Source organism: Stenella coeruleoalba (genome assembly GCF_951394435.1).
Source record: "Stenella coeruleoalba genome assembly, chromosome: X".
Taxonomy (NCBI): Eukaryota; Metazoa; Chordata; class Mammalia; order Artiodactyla; family Delphinidae; genus Stenella; species Stenella coeruleoalba.
In genome coordinates, this window is record NC_137152.1 from 99,676,100 (window position 1) to 99,694,427 (window position 18,328).

At 40.2% G+C, this 18,328-nt stretch overlaps 1 long non-coding RNA gene across 2 annotated transcripts in view; it reads right to left on the bottom strand.

Moving 5' to 3' along the window:
* Nucleotides 1-11,713, bottom strand: part of LOC307180051 — a 461,286-nt gene extending 449,573 nt beyond the window's left edge. For both annotated transcript variants that reach the window (XR_013825654.1, XR_013825655.1), the window contains exon 1: nucleotides 11,551-11,713. This is a non-coding gene — a long non-coding RNA (uncharacterized lncRNA). The remainder of the gene's footprint in view (nucleotides 1-11,550) is intronic.
* Between the last annotated feature and the right edge of the window lie 6,615 nt (nucleotides 11,714-18,328).

Below are 18,328 nucleotides of genomic sequence, written 5' to 3' on the forward strand. Positions count from 1 at the left end.
CCTGTGCTCCGCAAGGAGAAGCCACCGCAGTGAGAAGCCCACGCACCGAAATGAAGAGTAGCCCCTGTTCACGGCAACTACAGAAAACCCGCGCACAGCAACAAAGACCCAACGCAGCCAAAAATAAGTAAATAAATAAATAATTGACTAATTTTAAAAAAAAGAACTAAGATGAATAGTGGCTTGATTACAATGACTAGCTTGCCTGAACTACCTGGTTGTTGCACTACAACCAGTCAGCAATTTGACCAAATCAGTATTTGCCTAAGTTGATTAGTCTATTCAATCTGAAGTTGAAATAACTATGGCAGGTAGGAAAACCTGAAAAAAAATATTTTTACTGAATTCTTCTAATTACACGCAATCTTAACCATTTTTCAGAAAAGAATAAACTCTCTGTATTACATAAGGTTCTCAAGAGAAACAGAACCAAACAGAAACCATGAACCAATAGAATTCTCAAGAGAAACAGAAAAAATATTGTAAAATTGTATTTTATACACACACACACACACACACTCACTCATGCAGTTATGGAGGCTGAGAAATCCCAAGATCTGCAGTCAATAAGCTGGGGATCCAGAAGAGCCAATGTGTAGTTGCAGTCTGAGTCCAAAGGCTTGAGAACCAGGAGAGCCAATGACAAAAGTTCCAGTCTAAAAGCTGGCAGGCTCTAGACTGAAGAAAGGCCAGTGTTTCACCTGAGTTCATAGGCTGGAAAAGACCAATGTCCCAGCTCAAGTAGTCAGCCTAGAGGAGTTCCTCTTACCCAGCCTTTGTGTAGTATTCAGATCTTCAGTTGATTAGATGAGGCTAACCCACATCAGGGAGGGCAATCTGCTTTACTCAGTCTACCCATTTCAAATGTTAATCGCATCCAGACCCTCACAGAGACACCCAGAATAATGTTTGGCCAAATGTCTGGCTATTCCATGGCCCAATCAAGTTGACACATAAATTACCCATCACTCTCCCTGATTGTTTCTCTGCTGGCTGACTTTTAAGGGAGTCCCATGATACTGTCTCCTTAAAGGTTTTATTTACATAATATGAGTTGGCTTCACTTATAGCTGGAGTCTATGACAGTCTAAATGCTTTGGTATATGGAATATCAGGGTGCCCCTCAAACGAAAGATATCCCCCATCTCTAACCTAACAGAATTCCTGAACTTTCACCATTAGAGTTATTCTTTTGGGATAAAGCAAAGTGGGTCACATGCACTAAAATGCAAACATCCACGGAAGGTAAACACAGTAACTCCTTATCAGTATTGACATAAATTAGTTTGTACAAGTTTTCAAGTGTTTTAAAAGAGGTCCCTTTGTAAATGGGAAATGGAAAAGGAAAATTTGAAGACAGAATATCTAGGTTCTGAGAACAGCTACAATGTGCATGTGTGTGGGAGTGGTTGGTCCTGACACATCTTAGGGGCAACTGGGGGCACTCAGCAACAGGGAAGAGATACACGAAACATGGAAACAGCACGCAAAGGACAAGTGGGAAGGAATCAAAGATGTATACTATTTTATCATTTTTTCTGAACTTGTTTTGATTGTATGACTAGGTAGATCAAAAGTGACCAAGCAATTCAGTCAATAACGTTTCCTATGGTCATTACTATGGTCTGGAAAAAGGTAAAGACTGAGAAACGGTTTGCTATCTGGGGGCTCCAATGGAATCAATCTGGCCACTCACATGCAAATCAACTCTTATTTCCTAGACCCAGTCTGCAACTTCCAGCAACCCTGTCACCTCATCCAACTTCTCTCCACTGTCACAGATTTCCCTAAGGCTCAGTTACGTTTGTGAGGTCTTTATGTAAACATCTCAGTCTTTGTGCCTAAGAACCAAAAGACTCCCATGGTTAATACAGAGTCCTAGCTTTGGAAACTCATTCATGATGGGAGGGGCACACAGTAAAATTGTCCAAACCTCCTAAAACCATGGAACATTAGGGAAGCAGGAGGAGGTTGTTCCACCAGATCTATTTTCTGTTCTCTTTAATTAATCATTGTCCAAACACCAGCACTGTCCAAGATCCAGCAAATCTTACCCAGAAGACCTACCACAAGTAAAAGTTAATTGTTCTCTCTGCCTTTTTACTGGCCAGTTTAGAATGTTTTGCAGGTGGTCAAATGATATTAATTATCTGCAACAAAGGGGAGGATGTTCCTAAATGAACCTAAAGGTAGAACATAGCCTAATATATTACGTAGAATGAATTCTCAGCAAGCACTGATAGTCTTTATAACTGCAGCAGCAGAGGCTGTGTAGGTGAGTGCAGCAATTAGTTTGTGCTTAGTGAGAGGGACTCCATTATGCTGAGTGGAAAGTATTTGTATCTTTTTCATTCAAAAATGATTGAGAACAAGAGCAAAAATTGGGACAGTGAATAGGGACAGAGTGACCACATTGAGCAATGCAATTCTGTGAATGCACTCCAAAATCATCTTGGAGACCACAGATAAGACTGTGGCAAAATATTGTAGTAGCACCTGTGGGTATCTATTGTCCTCATGAAAAGCAAAAATTAATCAATAATTTACATTGTCAAAATTATCTGGGCAAGATCCTCCCTTAGTTGAGTACAGTGTCAGTGCAAAGTGAACGGTTAATTTGGAGAAGAGGAAACATCACCATTATATTGACAGAAGCCACCTCCTGTTTCCATCATGCTTTTGCTGCTAAGAAAAAACAGCCCTGATTTCCAGGAACAGGTCTGACACTTAGGCTCAAGCGTTGTTAGAACCTGGCCTGGTGCTCGTGGCTAGGCCATGTTGTTCTCCTGTTGGGTATGAACAATCTCACAGAATGCCAAGATTAGACAAGGTCGCTCTGTGACCACAGTAAAGAGAAAAAACTTCATAATTTTCATCTAAAAACCAAAAAAAGAGTATTTCCCAAATCACAAAATACTTAACATCTTTCTCTCCTGGCTAATATAAGCGACCACTGCTTCTTTACCAATTACAACTTTAGCCTCACTCTAATCTGTCCTCCCTGTAGATAAGATTTATTGAGATACCCACTGAAAGAACTGTCCCCACTTCCTGACAGCACCCACCAGAGAGAATCCTTGCTTCCTTGGGCCCTCCCCCAAATCACCTAACCAAAGCCCAAATCCTATAATAAGTCCTTTCTAATGCTCTCTCACTGAGACACCCCCCTGGTTCTCCATGGTGTGTGTTCTCCCTACTTGCAAGGAGTATTCAACCCAACTTATTCAATTACAGGTGTGTTCCAGGTGATCTTTGGCTGAACAACATGACACTACCTTTAAAAAGAAGTGGGAAGCTCGGTGGGGGGCAAAGTTTGGTAGGGTGGCTAAAGGAACAAACTCTGATCTCCCTATCTTTTGCTCTTCTCCCTTTGTAATTTCCAGTCAGTAAGAATCTACAAAAAATGAAATTAATACCAAAACTATAATAAATGCTTTGGTTATTCTCCCTTGGAGACTCCCAGCAGATAAGACTGCTTGGCCAACTTTCCAGCCATTAGTTTATAGACTGTATAAGTCAGTGTCCACTTTCCAGGGGACTTTGGCTATTTCAGCTGTTGTACTTATGTCAGTTACTCACTATATGCAGGAGGCCTATCCCAGTAAGTATCTTTTCACACAGTGGTTTCAAAGTTATGGTTCATCTTCTGGTAAGACAGGCCAAAGAAACATTCCTTGGGTAATTTTCTCTAAATCATGCCATTTTTATCGAACTCCCACTACTTACAAAGTACAATTTTAGGTTCTGGAAACACAATGATAGATAAGACAGAGTTTTTGTCCTCATGGAGCTTAAATTCTAGTTGGAGAAACAGAAGATAAACAAGTAAACAAATAATTCAAGTACCACCTCCTCAGTTTTCTTGACAACCCAGCTCAATTCAACTCTCCTTCCTCTGAACTCCTATATTAATGACTGTGTCACAAATTTCTGTGTTTGCTTATTCACTGTCTTAGAATTGTTGAAGGAACGAGTTAGGTTTTTTGAAAAATAATAAGAGAAGTTTCCATGATGCACAGCTGCTAATTTTCAATATCATGTGGAAGGAATATACTTGCGATGAGTGATCTTAAGGAAAAGAACTTGATGGCTACTCCAGGAAAGCAGAGTTGAGCCCTACACAAGCAACTACCTTCTAAAAGTCAGCTATCTGAATACCAAGTAGATGACCTCCAGAATTAATTAGATCCCTGTTACTATTGAGTATTCAAACAGATATCAAGCAACCTCTTGACGGATACAGTTAAGGAGTATTCAAGCATCAGAATGCAGGTTGAATTAAATGCTTTTTAAGGTCCCTTAAGTTTCTAAGAATCAATGATTTGTGCATTGTTCTCTATGTATATAAGGCACCCCCCATTACGCTGGAAGCTAATTGTGAGCAAGAATCTTGACTTTCCTATTATTTTATTCCCCAGATCCCTACTGTGTATAACACAGTTCTAGGTCTACAATGAGAGCGTAATAATTACTTCCTCACTTTATTATTCCCGCTATAAGAAGGCCACTGCTAACTGGGCCACAACCCTCTGGGATTTCCAGCAGTGGTGGCAAGATCTGAGTTGAAAATATAGCACTGAAGACATTATGCCACACTCCTCTTTTTTTTTTTTCTTTTAGGATTATATTCTTAAGGACCAAGTGTTCCAAGATAAAAGGCCATGTGTTGTCAATGGTCTATGTTTTCACAGACTCATTGCCATATTCACACAAGTTGCCAAGCTCTCCAAGTATTCCTATCTTAACTACCAACCATAACCTTGAACCTGACAGTGGACAGCCTTATTATTCTTTTCTGTACCTCATTTTCACCATCCTATATTCATATTTTATCATTTCTCCTACTTATTCCATCAGAATAAATAAAGAGGCAGGCATGGTAGTTAGATTGATATTAACCCAAAGTGGCAGAGGACTACAGATGCACTAGGCTAGGTCCTCCTCTGGGCTGAGCAAGCAGGCAAGCGTCTATCTACCTAGCTGATTGATGAGGTGACCATTAATTAGCAGCTTAAGGCTAACACCTGGGAAAAACCACGGGCCTGTGAACAAAGCTTGTGATTCATGATTCCCTCCTTTTCACTTTATTGCTATTATCTCACAGGAGACCAGTGTTGTAAGCTTGTTAAGCTCTGAAAGGCCATATGAGAAGGTGGATTGAAGAGTCAGTTATGAAGGGAGACCTAAAACTTGCTTGAGAAACAAATTATGATTAACTGAATGCAAACCTGAAGTCAAACACGTCAGGACACAATTAAATGCAGCTGTGTTCCTTTCGTCCGCCTCAGAGCATCAGCTACAATCACTCTCTTTCCCTCTTATTGACTTGTAATAAAATCTTGTTGGATGGGCATAATGGGAATTTGCAGAGAGGAGGGACTGTATGGTGTCTGGGTATACAGATGGTAATCATCTTTATTTATCTACGACCCTGAAGTCACACCTACCCCAAGATAACCACCATACAGACTATTAGCTTCTGTTCTGCCTTGAAATCTCAATGGCAATAAAGAGTGCCTTCCGACACTTGATCAGTCCTCAAAATGATCCTCGGGCACCGTGTTTTATCTAGCCTCATATTTTATCCGGGTTGATATTGCCTGGGAGTTCAATCCTTGAGCTGAATGAGCCAAGGCAAGATTTTTTTCCTGTTTCCAATTTGACTTGTTGAGAGTGACTCAAGCTACTCAACTGAAGCTGGGTAGCTTGGGATATTTTGTTAAGCGTTACTGTTTTGAATACCAAAGGCTATGTCTACGTGTACAAATCAGGCTGACCAAATTCAGAATGCTGACTGATTGATTTCAACTAACTGAAGTCAGTGACTGGAAAGGAGCAGAGGTAATTCTAATAAATGCCAAAAGTCAAATTTGACTGAATTGTTGAACCCATCGAACGCATGATTCAGGTGACTCATAGGCGAAGCTAATGTCTGCATTCTTTCTTTCTTTTCAAGAAAAAAAATGCAGAAAGGAATAAATTGAGGTGATCTTAATAGAGCATTAACCACAATATTGGGCATACTAAAGGCATTCTAGATAACTGCTGACTGGGTAATCTGCCAGCATACCTTTTCAAAACAGTAGACTAACCTCTCACAGTCCCTCCAACTCCCACCCCAGCAGCTTTTGGGACTGGGAGGCTTAGTCATATTTCTAAGGATAGAACCAAAGTAAAATGGGTCTTTGCTGGCGAGGAGGTGGGGGGCAGTGTTTGTTTTTCTAGAAACATTTTATTATCTCTGCCTAGGTTTAGCATTTCATAATGTCTGTACTTTTTTGTTAGCCTGTCTGTGAGACTTCATGAAGAAGCAAATTAAAGGATCAAGAATTTTCTTTACAGAAAAAAACCCTATGGAACATAATATTTCACTTCAGCAGTGTCATAATTTACCAAGTCTTTAATAACGTAACTTTCGCAGAATGAAGAAAGGTCAGACTTCTATCCCTAAATCGCCTTCAGATAATGGCAGCTTTTGTTCTTCCCCACCATTGTAAGGTCAATCCTAGCCATCAAGAGGTCAATGTTTTCATTATTTAGTACTTGGATATGAGTTAAATGCCTTTTCCCCTAAGTTTAGTGCTTGCTTCCAGATATCTCCCCAAACTTCAGATAACATAATGTTGGAAGAAAAGAAACCTGGAGTGCATTTCCCTCCGTTTATCCCTCATTGCATGGTACATGAAAATAAGGTGAAACTGGTATTCTGTCTGTGCTCACAAGAGCTAGGGTTAATGAATCTTAGATCCACTAAAAACAGTTCTTTAAAAAATCCCACCACGTTTAAATATGTTCTGCACTCAGAACATATTTAAACAAAAGTAAAACTGGGATTCAGAAATATGTGAAAATTGTTTAAAAGCATCCAGAAACAAGGGTGTCATCCAAGAGCAGTAAACCTACACTCACTGTGGGTTAAATAAATAAACTATATTTAATATGTCACACATGTATACTATCCACTCTAGGGAAGGAATCTATTTCAGCTGCTCTTGTTTATCACGTCTCATCTCAAGACTATAGCCTCAATGGGGAAGCTGAGTGGATGACTTCACATGTCAGTAGTTTTCAAACATGTGGATAAATATTACCTGGTAGGTATGTTAAAATGCAGATTCCCAGGTCTTGCCCTCAAATATTCTGAATCAGCTAATTTGGTAGAGTGTCTGTTAATCCACGTTTTAAATATGGCCCTTCAAGTGAGTTCAATACAGTTGGTCAGTAGGCCACCCTTTGAGAAACAACAGCAAACATGGTGTGTGTAATTAAAGTATTCAAAAATGGTCACTGGGGCTTCTCTGGTGGCGCAGTGGTTGAGAGTCCACCTGCCGATGCAGGGGACGCGGGTTCGTGCCCCGGTCCGGGAAGATCCCACATGCCGCGGAGCGGCTGGGCCCGTGAGCCATGGCCGCTGAGCCTGCGCGTCCGGAGCCTGTGCTCCGCAACGGGAGAGGCCGCAACAGTGAGAGGCCCGCGTACCGCAAAAAAAAAAAAAAAAATGATCACTGACCTATCACTGAGCCTAGAAATTTTGTCATTTGAAAGTTAAAATGTCAGATCAGATCCTCCTGGAGTAACACAGCAGACATTATGGCAAAATGTGTAAGATTCTTTCCATTTGACATCAGGTTTGGGGAAAGGAGCATTGGATGCCTGGAAGGCAAACTCTATAAATCTCCTAATTTGTTGCTTAGATCCTGTCCTTTTCTTTCCCATGAACTACATGATCCCTGAAGGCATGGTCACATCTAAGAAAAAATTTTCAAAGGCAATGCTTCACAGTGTGTTCACTAGACAGAATGATAACATGTCAGAATTACAGAGGTTCTCAGGGATGGTGAAATCCAACCTAGTTCTTTGATCTCTACCCCTACTCTCCACTGGGCAGCTCTTTGGTTGACTTTCCCCTTTGTCCAAGAATTTGGTCCCTTTTGTCTCACTTTGATAATTTCACTTCTTGATCACTGCCTTTGATAACCTCCTCGGCCCTTGCTACTTTCCAGCCCTGGCTTGCAGTAGCATGATTTAGCTGCTGTCCAAGAACTTGCTTGATCACTGACCCATCTAATTTACCAGCCACTGATTTTACACCACTGCGCCTAATCCTCTAGTTGCTCTGGCACAACATTATACTCGAGTTTTTCTTTAATTAACACCTTGCAGAAACTCCATAGGATTTAATTTCCTTCTATGGGTAAATGAGATAAAGTAAAAGGCCTTGATCCTCATGGAGAATAGGGTCCCGGGAGCTAGGATGGCTATTCCTCCATCTCTGCTTTTTTGATCCTATCTATGGCTCCTGATAGATGGTTTCATGACACCCCGTTGGTCAGACCCTTGGGCTGCTGCCCCGACACTCTGAATCATAGCTATAAAATCACCACTGCTTAGGATTCCTACCTTCTCTGCAAAGGCCAATAAACTTTTAAAGCTCCACCTTCTCCTTGGAGGCTATTTGAATGCTCCTAAGATTTGAAATGGTTGATCACTCCCTACTCCTTGAAATACTTTCTTCCCTTGGATGCTATGCTTTCTTGGTAAAAAAAAAAAAAAAAAAAAAAAGAAAAAGAAAAAAGAAATGGAGTTCTCTGACTGAAACAGAGGTAGGAGTGGGGGTCCCTGAACCATGCCCCCTGAGCCTCCCACTTGCCTTCCCCTTACTCATAATGGCCTTCTAGTAAATCAATATAATCCCCAAGGTCTCTAGAAGTTTGGAAGTACAAACCATGAGAAAACATGTTCTAAGAACAATTCTAGGTGATGGTGATACATGTATAGTAGTTGCATTTTAGATCACTCAGGGATAAATCAAATTCTGTCCAATAATCAGATGACTATCACTAACAAAAGACATGCATGTATTTTTCACATACATAGACACACACACACAATCTGTGCATCAAGTTAGGAAGCTTATGTTTCCACTAGGAGAACCGAATAATAACAATAATAATAACAACTAATATTTATAGGGTAAAATCTATGTGTCGGGTACCATATTGAGTGCCTTACCTTCTGTGTATCACTTATTGTTCACAGCAACCATGTGAGATAACTATGACTACTCCTATTTTACAGATGATGAAACGGGTTGGAGAGATTAAGCAGTTTGCCCATTTAAGTGACAGATTTGCACACAAGCCTCACTGACCCTAAAGCCTTTTCTCTTTTCAACACTCTATGCAGCACTGAAATACTGGCTCAACAGAATGTCTAAAAGCATTTCAAGCATTTCCTTGAAATTCTGTATTTATCACCAGTAGAAACAATACAGCAGTAAAGCAAAAAGATTTGAAAATAAAAGCCGAGCCAAGTAGCAGTGGGAAACAAACTCATAACAAGTTGGGTGTTTCAAAGCAAAGGAGTCCAATGTGCCACAAATCTTTTCAATATTGAACCACTCAAATGCTCTCTCTAATCAGCAGCAGTGCAGACATTTTGGGTTTCACTTTTGATATGAATGTGAAAACTCTGGGTCTAGTATCTCAACACAGCTGTTCCAAGGCCCCTAGGGAAGGGCACTGAGAAAGAAGCCAGTGTGGGCATAGTGGAGATTTTGCCAGATGGTTCCTCTCCACATTAGACTCTTCTCAGCACATTTTATTTATTTAACCCTATCTTGTCTGGTCCCTCACAGAAAACAGTTTTCCTCTAAAGGCAAATTTTCCCCAGATCCTTGTAGAACTTGACATTTTAATAGGCACCATCGTGCATTCTAATTTCATAACTAATAGGTCAGCTTTTTTTCTTATACCCTCAGTCATTTAACAGCTTTCCCAGCAGGATATTTCTTTCATGTAGTCTACCCCTTATTTATTTACGTAAGTTCTCTATCTGTTCCTAGCTCTTGGGGAATCTTCTGGTTTCTAACCTTCCAATGACTTGTCTTTTTCTCCTTTGCAGCATGTCTGTCCTCTCTGTTTGCCTGGTCTGGAAGGTTCCACTTACCTTAACCTTCCCTCTCTGTGGGAAGCTATGATTTAATTGCCTGTATGAATCTGACTCCTTGTCATGTCCATGCTTTCCCTAAGTACTTAAATGTTTCCATTCCAGAGTATTCCCACTATTGTCTCCCCCAGCTCCATTCTTAAACCATAAGTTTCTGAGCCTCACCCGGAGTGTTGTGTGCCTTGTATTAATCCTATACTCTTGTGATTTTCAAACTACTGTAAGTCTTGGGGGTTCTGCAGAGTTACTCCAAGACCACTACAGAATAAGGGGGAGACTCAGGGTACATGGCTCTGGGACCCCCACCAAAAGCTTTAACAAGCACAGCTCCATTTTTATCTTTTTTTAATACTGTTTCACAGAAAATTTCATTTGAAACAAATAATCTACTAAAAATATTTGAGACATATATGTGTGTGTGTGTGTGTATAGACTTAGTAACTCTTCCATTAATTTATGACTCAATTAATCTACAAGCCTGGGGCTGACAGGTAACAAGCCACAAATTACTCTGTAAACAAGATAGGACAACAGTTCAAAACAGAAGATGGATTTGAGCTCCATGCTGTCAACATTTGATACTGTTGAATTTCTGGTTCATTTCAAAGAAAGAAACATAGGTATAGGTTTGAGAGTTCTAATAAATGTTGCATCATAGGGCAAAGGGTAAGCTTCAGGTACCGCTACAAGAAATAATATGAATGCAATAATAATATTAAAGATTTATTTCTGTAACCAGTTAAAGCACTAAAGTTTGAAGTACTGCAGAAAGGAACTGTGAGCGACAATAGCATCCTTGCCACCCTGTAATTTTTTTTAACATCTTTATTGGAGTATAATTGCTTTACAATGGTGTGTTAGTTTCTGCTTTATAACAAAGTGAATCAGCTATACGTATACATGCGTCCCCATCTCTTCCCTCTTGCCCCTCTTGCGTCTCCCTCCCTCCCACCCTCCCTATCCCACCCCTCCAGGCGGTCACAGAGCACCGAGCTGATCTCCCTGTGCTATGCGGCTGCTTCCCACTAGCTATCTATTTTACATTTGGTAGTGTATATATGTCCCTGCCACTCTCTCACTTCTTCCCAGCTTACCCTTCCCGCTCCCCGTGCCCTCAAGTCCATTCTCTACGTCTGCGTCTTTATTCCTGTCCTGCCCCTGGGTTCTTCAGACCATTTTTTTTTTTTAGATTCCATATATATGTGTTAGCATACAAAAGACTGAGATACCTTCGTTTTTAGGAAAACTTGACATGTGACCATTATTCTCTTGCTAATATTTGGGCCACGTACCTTAAATTGTCTGGTGTACTTTGTCTCTAAAACGTTAGATAAATGGTGGTTGCTCAAGGATGTGAACAATTAGGGCTGAGGCCTGGCGGCAACCAAACATACCTCAAGGCAGCTGGGAGAAGTCCTGCTCCTCTAACAGGGGTTATGACGATGCCCCAAGTCAGCAAGAAGCAGTTACGGAAGCGCTCCTCTGTGCCCCTCAAGAATAAGGAGCAGGGCAAAAGGCAGAGGAGGGATTTGTCACTGGCAAAGCCCACTAACACTTCCTGGGGAATAACAGTAAAATCTGGGTAATAAAATAAAATCTGACCTTTTTCTTTTCTCGTCCTTTGTGCTTAGTCTTGTTTCACTTGCTCCCAGGGTGCCACGTGGGGAGGCCTCGCACCAGGCACTTCACAGCAGAGACCCCCGTGTGGAACTGCTGCAACGACGCCTCAGTTCAAGATGGCTGCAGCGGGCCAGGTGCAAAGACGCTGCGCCCACACTGCGATCTGGAGCCAAATGCAGCACAGCTGCCTCAGCCCCACAAGGACTCCACCCCGCCCCTCCCCCACCCCACGGAGACCCCTATAAAGCAGCCCCGCCCATAGCCTGGGGGAGGGGAACATGTGCTCTTGAGTGCAAGCTCGCACCTGGTCCATTCTTTCATCAGAGAATAAATCTTTCCTTTGTTTCTGACCTGACCTCAGTCTTGTTCTACTGGCTCAAATGACACCCTGCAGGGGGTCGCTCATTAGAGCCCAACTCGGAAGGGCTGTTAATAGTTGATCTGATGGCTGGAGATTCAACGGAAATTAGGTTTTTGAAAAAGGAGGGAGGAGAAATCTGAGGAATGTGGGGTGGGGTATATGAGAAAAAAAGAAAATCAGCTGCTTGCAAGGGGTTCAAGGCAAGTAATACCTTCGAGGAAAGCCGGGTTTCCTTTAGGACAAAAATGAAAAGAGCGTTCATAGCCACAGTTGTAAACATTCGGGATGTTGCTCCTAGCAGACCATGATATGCAAGTAATGCATTAAGATGGTTGAGGGGATCAGGGAGGAGTGGGATATTGGGTCAGATTAAGGGAATCTGTGAAATGTGGTATTACCTGGGCTTTGGCTATCTGGGAGCGACTGAGGTAAACAAATTCACAAGGTATGAAGTGATTAGTCCTGGGATTGGGTCTTGTTTTAGTCCTTCTGAGTTGCTATGACAGAATATCATGGACTGAGTAGTTTAAAAAAACATTAATCTCTCACAGTTCTGCAGGCTGGGAAGTCTAAGATCAAGGCCCTGGCAGATGTGGCATCTGGTGAGGACCTGTTTCCCAGTTCACAGATAGCCATCTTCTTGCTGTGTCCTCACATGGCAGAAAGGGCAAGGGAGCTCTGTGGGTCTTTTTTATAAGGACACTCGTTCCTTTCATGAGGGCTTCAACCTTATGATCTAATCACCTCCAAAAGGCTCCACCTCCACATACTATCACATTGGGGATTAGGTTTTAACATATGATTCTGGTGGGGGATACAGATATTCAGTCTATAGCAAGTCTCTTATGGGAAGGTAGGTAATTTGATCTAATTATAGCTTTTTTCTAGGGGGTGGTCTCCTGTGGAATTTCTAGTATTGAGGCTGACAGTGCTGAGGAAGGCTATTACATTAAGCACAAGAAACAATATATATCCCCCTTAGTCCTGCAGTGGGTAATGTTGCCACCTTAAGAGGGGTGAGCTTTCATGCATCACAAGGAAACTGGAGCCCCCCTTAAATCCAGTTCTGGAAGGAGGAACTGGTCTTATCAAGAGTCTTAGAAGCTTTGAAAGACTAGTTTAAATACAGAAGTCCTCAGGGGCTTTTTAAAATAAATTTTATAGAATTCATAAAGGCCTCCTTTACAAACTTCAGTGGCATTGTTGGAAGGGAGCATACCAGGAACTCTTTGGACCACTTTTAAATCCTTTTAGGTGTTTAAAGGTATTACAGTGAGGGGGGAACTGTGCAAGATGGCAGAGTAAAAAGACCCTATGCTCACCTCCTCTCACAAGCACACCAAAATCACAATTATTTGCAGAACTACCATTGATGAATAAGGTATTATAATGAAAAAAAACAGATCATGTGCTAAAATAAGTTTGGAAACTGCTAGGCTCAGCAAGGTTAAAGAGGTTTCTTTTTTGCAGAACATAGTGGAATCCTTAATATGGAATTGTGCAATGTGAATTGCCTAAAAGGGAGATAGAATATTCAGGTAAACAGGAATATAAGCCATGAAGAGTTTGATCCTCCAGAATCACCAACCTGACCCAGGTTTAGAGAAGAGGAAGGGAGAGCCTTGGACTCTAATCCTGTGCTCAAGAGAGAAGACAGGGTCTATGTATAGACTTGCGTTACCAAAAATGCATAAATGAATGGGACTTTTATCAATTCAATCCTATTTCTCATTGGTCTGCACAGTCTCTTCTGAAGGACTTTCAAATGTTAGTGGCTCCCAACACTTTGGTTTTTAGCTTGACTTCCAGCAGTGAATCCCTTAACAAACACCTAAATGCATTTGGAAAGATAGGGACTTAGAGGAATTTTTTTATTGTTGAAACACTTTGTAAAATGAATAATCCTTTTAACTTGTAAAGTAAATAACTCTCCTTAATTCATGTGGTTTGTATGTAAAAACATAAATTGGATTTTACAGGACTAACAATTACTCTGGTACAAAATTTTAGAGAGGAAGAAATACTGACTGCCTATAACTGTCAACTTTGCTCATTTACGCATCCTAACAATTTGACCTATTCTTTAGACTGGAGTCATCAAGAAAGGTTGATGTCCTATAGTTATACAACATAATGTAATGAGGCTTCTATAAAAAGAAAAAAATAGTAGATATCCCATGCTCTTGTATTGGAAGAATTAATACTGTTAAAATGGCCATACTACCCAAAGCAGTCTACAGATTTAATGTGATCCCTATCAAATTACCCATGACATTTTTCACAGAACTAGAACAAATAATCCTAAAATTTATGTGGAACCATAAAAGACCCAGAATTGCCAAAGCAATTCTGAGGAAAAAGAACAAAGCTGGAGGCATAACCCTCCCAGACTTCAGACAATACTACAAAGCTACGGTAATCAAAACAGCATGGTATTGGCACAAAAACAGACATATAGATCAATGGAACAGAATAGAAAACCCAGAAATAAACCCACACACCTATGGTCAGTTAATCTTCAACAAAGGAGGCAAGAATATACAATGGAGAAAAGACAGTCTCTTCAGCAAGTGGTGTTGAGAAAGGTGGACAGCCACATGTAAATCAATGAAGTTAGAATGCACCCTCACACCATACACAAAAATAAATTCAAAACAGCTTAAAGACGTAAGTATAAGACATGACACCATAAAACTCCTAGAAGAGAACACAGGCAAAACATTCTCTGACATGAATCGTAGCAATGTTTTCTTGGTTCAGTCTCCCAAGGCAATAGAAATAAAAGTAAAATAAACAAATGGGACCTAATCAAACTTACAAGCTTTTGCACAGCAAAGGAAACCATAAACAAAATGAAAAGACAACCTATGGACTCGGAGAAAATATTCACAAACAATGCAATAGACAAGGGCTTAATTTCCAAAATATACAAACAGCTTATACAACTCAATAACAAAAAAACAAACAACCCAATCAAAAAGAAGACCTAAATAGACATTTCTCCAAAGAAGACATACAGATGGCCAATAGACACATGAAAAGATGCTCAACATCGCTAACTATTAGATAAATGCAAATCAAAATTACAATGAGGTATCACCTCACATGGGTCAGAAGGGTCATCATCAAAAAGTCTACAAATAATAAATTCTGGAGAGGGTGTGGAAAATAGGAAAGTCTCCTACATTGTTGGTGGAAATGCAAATTGGTGCAGCTACTATGGAAAACAGTACGGAGGATCCTTAAAAAACTAAAAATAAAATTACCATATGATCCAGCAATCCCACTCCTGGGCATATATCCAGAGAAAACCATAATTCGAAAAGATACATGCACCCCAATGTTCATAGCAGCACTATTTACAATTGGCAAGGTATGGAAGCAAACTAAATGTTCATCAACAGATGAATGGATAAAGATGTGTATACACACACATACACACACACACACTGGAATATTATTCAGCCATAAAAAAGAATGAAATAGTGCCACTTGCAGCAACATGGATGGACCTAGAGCTTATCATACTAAGTAAATTAAGTCAGAAATAGAAAGACAAATATCATATGACATCACTTATATGTGAAATCTAAAATATAATACAAATGAACTTATTTACAAAACAGAAACAAACTCACAAACATAGAAAACAAACTTATGGTTACCAAAGGGGAAAGGGGGAGGGGAGGGATAAATTAGGAGTTTGGGATTAGCAGATACAAACTAACATATATAAAAGAGATAACAAGGTCCTACTGTATAGCATAGGGAACAGTAATCAATATCTTATAATAAACTATAATGGAAAAGAATATGAAAAATAAATAAATAATTAAAATCACCATCATTGCCCATTGGTCAGTGTCTTCGAGCTTCATTTTATATAGTACAAAGAAAGAATCATATTTGGAGAATAACTCACATGTTACTTTACGATACCATTTTCTTTCTATCCTTTACATAAAACAATGGCATAAAATAGAGTTTTCATATTTTAACATGTATTCCCTAAAGAGAGACAGAGCTCTCTCTCTTTAAAATAGCCTTTAATTAATGTCCTGTAACTGGTAGGTGGAATGGAAACAAAAATTCAAAATATGTGATGTTATTTGCTGGTTATGACCCTATCTCCATTTCATCAGACATCAGCAACCTCCTAATTCTTGTTGTTTAATGGAAGAGTTTAGTACAATGAAGAACACAGGGCTGACATATCTGAAATTTTTGCTATTCTAAGCAAAAGTATATATACATATATGAGTTTGCAGATTATCAATTAGCTTAAGCAGTAATAACAAAACAAAGCTGTTTTAGAAAAAATTCTGAAAAAACTTGGGAATCCTCTTATTGGAATTTTTAGGTTTTTCAGAAACTAATAACCAAAACCTACTTTGGGATCTGCATTTTGTTGAAAATCTTTTTAAAACATGCTGCCCACCTTCCTGCCTGAAGAAATCCAGTCTAGAAACCACTTGGAACATGTGAATGATGACTGCTTACCTTGTAGGGACGCAGGGCCATCAATCTGCCAAAGCCTAGTAGAAAGCCTAAGAGAGTAAAAGAAAGGGATCATTTGTATCTTGTTTCAGGGGTTGTGGTAGGCACTTTACATACTTTGTCTCATTGGATTCTCACAGCAACCGTATGAATTAGGAGAAATTAAGTGATTCAGTAGAGGTAGAGCCAGGATGCAATCCCAGGAATATTTCACACTGGTTGAATGTACACTCATTCTAGAACATTCTACAAGTTGGACCTCTTTTTACAAAATCCTAAGTATAAGTTTATCTTCCAATCATTTATCTCCTTTTCTGTAAAGTAAAATGTAGCAGGAAAAAAAAAAGAATGAATATCTGCTTATCTGTTTAAACAAAATTTTACTGAAATTAAGGACTAAATGAAGCATAAACTCCAAATGAAATAACAAAATGCATACATACATTTGAAGAATGTATTACATAGGACTTTTTCTCTAATGATAAACATTTATTTAGAATCTAATATGTGCTGGGAACTGTGCTAAGCACTTTGTATGTAGTACCTGTCAGGGTCCAAGTAGGAAACAGATGGCACACTCAAATGAGATAATTAAGAGTTTAATGAAGAGACTATTTACAAAAGGGTGATCAAGGTTAAAGGATGATGAAGTGCTTCTGAGATAACAATAGCCACAAATCCTTTACCACCTTTACTGAAGAGACATGGAGGAGAGGGCATTAGGGTTGTATCTGTAGCTCTAGGAGAGGACCATCTGACAGGAGCTGTGACTATAGGTAGAAGAACACAGCCACTGGCAACTCATGACAAATCACAGAGGAAACTGAGGGAATAAATACACATACGCTCCTCCTGACCTCTGACCTCCTGGCTGCCTGAACCAACCAGAAGCTAGAAAGCAAGGGAACCCCCTGATGAAGGCACCACAAGCCAGCCTCTCAGGACAGAGAGCAAGGAAGAGCAGGAATTTCGAGGGGAAATGAGAGAGTATTCAGCACACATGTTTTGAATCTCTACAACATTGACACAGTTAGGTCTACTATAATCTTCATTTAACCAATGAATACATACTGAGGTTTAGAGAGATTACTGAGCCCAAGATCCCAATGCCAGTAACTGGAGCCAAGATTCATACCAGACTCTGTCTGAATCCAGAGCTCTTCACCACCACCCCAACTGCACAACAGAATCACCCGTGGAGCACTGTAAAACTGCATTGCCCAAGGCCACATCAAGAAGCTACTAAATCAGGGCTTCCCTGGTGGCGCAGTGGTTGAGAGTCTGCCTGCCAATGCAGGGGGCGCGGGTTCGTGCCCCGGTCTGGCAAGATCCCACATGCTGCAGAGCGGCTAGGCCCGTGAGCCATGGCCGCTGAGCCTGCGCGTTCGGAGCCTGTGCTCCGCAACGGGAGAGGCCACAACAGTGAGAGGCCTGTGTACCGCAAAAATAAAAAAAAAAAAGAAGCTACTAAATCAAAATCTCCTAGGGAGCCCTGGAGTGTGTATTTTTTTAAAGTCCCACAGTTGACTCTTATGTACACCAGGGCAGAGAAAACACTAGATTTGTTATACATTTCTTCAAAAGTGACTTTGGGTAAGTCAGTTAACCTCTTTGAGTCTGTTATGTCATCTGTAAACTGTGGATAAAATACTAGCATTATAGATCTATTGTTACAATTAAATAAGGTAATATATATAAAACACCTAACATCGTTTCCGACACATTGATGCTGCACGATAAAATGTCTGTTCCCTTTTTTCCCCATGTCTTTTCCTTTGCCTTGAATGAAGCCCGCCTTCAGAATAACTGGCCCAATCACCCAAAGATACTATGGTTTTACAGTTAGCATTTACAAGCGCTAAATCTTTTAAAATCTTGATCTCTGACCCCAAGAAAGTACAG